This window comes from Panulirus ornatus, chromosome 20, assembly GCF_036320965.1.
Source record: "Panulirus ornatus isolate Po-2019 chromosome 20, ASM3632096v1, whole genome shotgun sequence".
Classification (NCBI taxonomy): domain Eukaryota; kingdom Metazoa; phylum Arthropoda; class Malacostraca; order Decapoda; family Palinuridae; genus Panulirus; species Panulirus ornatus.
In genome coordinates, this window is record NC_092243.1 from 54,683,195 (window position 1) to 54,687,665 (window position 4,471).

General features: G+C 38.4%; 1 long non-coding RNA gene across 1 annotated transcript; it reads left to right on the forward strand.

The window, feature by feature from the left end:
• Positions 1-886: 886 nt before the first annotated feature.
• LOC139755817 (uncharacterized) lies at positions 887-4,158 on the forward strand. The gene is made up of 2 exons (XR_011714174.1): positions 887-971; positions 3,673-4,158. It is a non-coding gene; the product is annotated as an uncharacterized lncRNA (long non-coding RNA).
• Positions 4,159-4,471: the final 313 nt, after the last annotated feature.

Consider the following 4,471-nt stretch of genomic DNA (forward strand, 5'->3'; position numbering starts at 1 on the left):
CGACTATCAATTAACACGTAGTTCAATAATACTCTCCGGCCATCTCTCCTACTTACGTAAAAAACCTGGGATTCCCAATCACCACTCCTTTATATATATATATATATATATATATATATATATATATATATATATATATATATATATATATATATATATTGCATGATCGTGAAGAATGAAATAATCAGAAAACTCGATCAAAACTCGATCGAAGGTTTATCATGACCACGATTACTTTCCATGTGGTCTCTATTGCGAATCAAATCTCACAAAAGGTATCTAATGATATAGTCTACACCCCCACACACAAGAGACTGTCCTTTCCCAACAAATTCCTCTGAATCCAATCGTTTGTGGATGATATATCTAAGAAGAAAGGTTAGATTTGGATGTAATCAACAATATAAACTATACGTAAGGCGCAAAACATGATAATGAAATACTAATGGAAGTGAATTGACTGCTAAGAAGAAGAATTAACCCGTCACATTGGAGAGGAATTCTGCGAGACGTAACGGTAACCCGCTGATATTTTCCTACCGTTTAACTTAGTCATGTGAAGCAACAAGTGAGAGATCAAGTTTATGGTAACCACGACACTGGACCACCATCTCCCTGATTAAGGTCTTCACACGAAAACAACATCTGTTCCCCTGACCCATGTAAAGAAGCAAATATACACAAGTCATCTTCACACATCAACACTTGAAGTGTTTCTTTTTTGTTCACTTCTTTCCAAAAGAGTAACTAACGCCTCATGTGCCAACGCTGGAACTTCTTTTTATGAGAAATTGTTTCGATCCGTTACGTTGATGAGAAGGCAACTGGAAGAAATGTATATAAAAATCTCCAAGCGATATCTCACTGCAGGTCTGTGAGAATATATAAAGGAAGGCTGAAGCATTCCCAAGCAAACCAAGCAGTACTAGGCAAGTCAAGATCAGTGGAACTACGAGACCAAAATGAAGTTTGTAAGTAATGATTCCAATGATATCAAATCTGGACGTTCGTCTGTGTACATATATATATATATATATATATATATATATATATATATATATATATATATATATATATATATATATACACACACACGTCTGTATCGTCCATGTTTCAACATGATAATTGTGAAAGGTTCTCCTCGTTACAGTTTGTTCATTAATATGTCCTTTTCTGAATTGTAATATTTATGCGTTTTTGCACAGGAAGGAAGAAAATCAGCAGAAGGGATTACAGTTTCTGTTTCGAATAATATGAATAACATAATATGTGTTTCGAATGAATATAAAGAAAACGTGGCGTTGTCGGAAAATCTCTGCTCGGTTGTTTCTAACACTGCTGGATTCCACGCAGCTTACAGTGGTGCTTAACTGATTTCTTTGTATTTTACTTTCTTAAAATCTAACTGAATATGTGAGTTAAACTGAGGTCAAAAGGCTGGCATGATACTGACGAGGTAGAACTATCAAGATTTTGAGTTAAATCATAAAATCATAACTGCTTCTTAGACGTGAGGCGTTACGTGTCCAATGGGCCCGAACGTTGAGGGAGCATCTCCCAAGAAATGTTTTTCTCATATTTGTGGCAGTACCTACAACTAGTGAGTGAGCTTTCCCGGTGAGTGTTGTAGCTACTTCCTGTCCAACCACAAGGTGAAAGTATCCCATACTGTCTTGTTGCAAGAGCAGCGACGTTCATCCATGTGTGATCCATTTCATAACTGGTAATCCATCGGTAAATATTTCTGACTTTGACACTGAGTGACTAAAAGCACTACTTACGTCAAATTGTCATGTATTTATATTCAGACAGTTTGATACAGACACATGCAAAATGTGTGATAAATATAGATACTGATACATGGAATCGAAGCCACCACTTCATCAATATGTTTAGTTCCCTTAATTCTTTTGATTCTCTAAATTCGTCAACGGTGAGAAACAAAAGCCTTTCTCCATTCTCTAACAAAAGTAATTATCATAAGTCTATGCTGCCGTTTCAGCGCTCTTCTCGGGCAAATTGCACATTACTTGACTTGTTTCGCTTTCTTCAACACTTTTGATTTCAATCACACATTTATTAATGCCGAGGAGATATTTGCTGCAACAGACGTTCGTGTCCAGTGTCACGTCATTATCAGGATAATCGATGGTGTACGTGTGTATCTGTATAGAGATTTCACCTCTGGATAAAGGAAGCAACAACACTCACTAACCCAACCTCAGGTGCACGTCTGTTATCAGTGATATAATCAAACCTTTTTGTCACCTGCCTGAGCAGCAGACTGACCCCATTCAGCAAGATCCCCGTCACCTAACAGTACATAATCTCGCCTTTCAGCACTACTCTCTTACCAAGCGAGTGATATTTCAGAACCCAGTTGCTTCTATCTAATCCTGACGGGGAATTTGAATTACCTTGACGAACAGACAAAGACACGAGGACCTGCTCCTTGTGGTGACCATAGAGCTCCATATATTGGCATTTTGTAAGACATGGTCTTCGTCTTGCCTACGACACCTCTCTTGCTACACAGGAGGAGTCAAAATTAGTTATGAAGAAAAAAACACAGCTATTATAAAGAATCAACCTCGCAATGTGTGACATGAGTAGAGTTCATCATAACTTTTTCCTCTGTATTTCCGAAGACGGGAAGGACAACTGAATGTCCTAATCAAGGGTATCTCATTCACGCTATATATATATATATATATATATATATATATATATATATATATATATATATATATATATATTTTCCCTGGGGATAGGGGATTAAGAATACTTACCACGTATTCCCTGCGTGTCGTAGAAGGCGACTAAAAGGGGAGGGAGCGGGGGGCTGGAAATCCTCCCCTCTCGTTTTTTTTTTTTTTTAAATTTTCCAAAAGAAGGAACAGAGGGGGCCAGTTGAGGATATTCCAAAAAAGGCCCAGTCCTCTGTTCTTAGCGCTACCTCGCTAACGCGGGAAATGGCGAATAGTTTAAAAGAAAGAAAGAAAAATATATATATATATATTATCCCTGGGGATAGGGGATTAAGAATACTTCCCACGTATTCCCTGCGTGTCGTAGAAGGCGACTAAAAGAGGAGGGAGCGGGGGCCTGGAAATCCTCCCCTCTCGGTTTTTTCTTTTTTTTTTTCCAAAAGAAGGAACAGATAATTGGGCCAGGTGAGGGTATTCCCTCAAAGGCCCAGTCCTCTGTTCTTAACGCTACCTCGCTAATGCGGGAAATGGCGAATAGTTTAAAAGAAAGAAGAATATATATATATATATATATATATATATATATATATATATATATATATATATATATATATATATATATCCTGGCCTAAGCCAATTTATCAGTCAATCCATATGGGAGAATGAACAGCTGCATTGGCTGTGGACCGACTACCGCAACCAAAATTCGAATCCATGCGGGCTCGACTCCGGATGGCCTGTGAATGCATCACTGTCATTTGCGTTACCGACTAATTATAATTAGTTGAGGCATTTTAACTGAATTCTTATTCCTAACCGGAATGGTCAAACTAAAGATATTGCACTGAACTGGTAAGAGAGTCATGTCATACAGTTCATATATGTATATGGTGATCATCAGTACTTTACCAGTAGTCTCATTTTTCTTCTTACTCTTTGATAATGAAATTCTTTTCTACCTCAGACCTACTTACTGCTGGCCCTCCTGGTGGCGATGTCGGCGGTTTTCACCTCCGTCACCGCTAACCCCAACGCTAGCCCCAACGCTAACCCCAACCCTGACCCGCAACCTGGCAGGTGGAGATGGCATGGAGGCAGACGTTCCCATGGACGTAGAAAACACTTCGGGTAGTTTCTTAGATGAGGAGGAGGCTCACGGGTGATGTGGAGGTGGAGGCGGCAGCCAGATAGCCAGGGGTGGAAGACGCTCTCATGCCTAACATCTTGCAACCATATGTGGTGCGGCCCCATCCTCTCCACAGAAGAATTTCCTCACACCGTGAATATTCCTCATAAATTGGCTGCTTGCTCCCTTATCGGAAAGAGATAGTTTCTATTGCCGCAAAAGGATAGATTCGGTCTTTTTCCTATGAGAAGCTGTTTATGATATAATCTGGAATTACTATGATGTAAAATTCGCTTTTTGATTAAATGCAAAACCACAAAATTATACAGCATTGGTGTATTTCAACCTGTGATGCCTAACTTTTTTTTTATTTAGTGCTTAACGAATGAGTGTTTGTGTCACGTTGCTCACATATACAAGTAAATGTCCTCCACATCATGTAAAACCTATGACGACAAATATCTAGACAAATAAAGCACTTAAAGCACTATTCAACATAGGATACATAGATACCAGAATTATCAAAATTCATTTCAGTTCATGAGTTTGCGGTACTACAGTATTCTGTTATAATCACCTATGACATAATAAACATATTTTCAGTAGATTAACTCATCAGCTGAACTGCTAGTTTTTA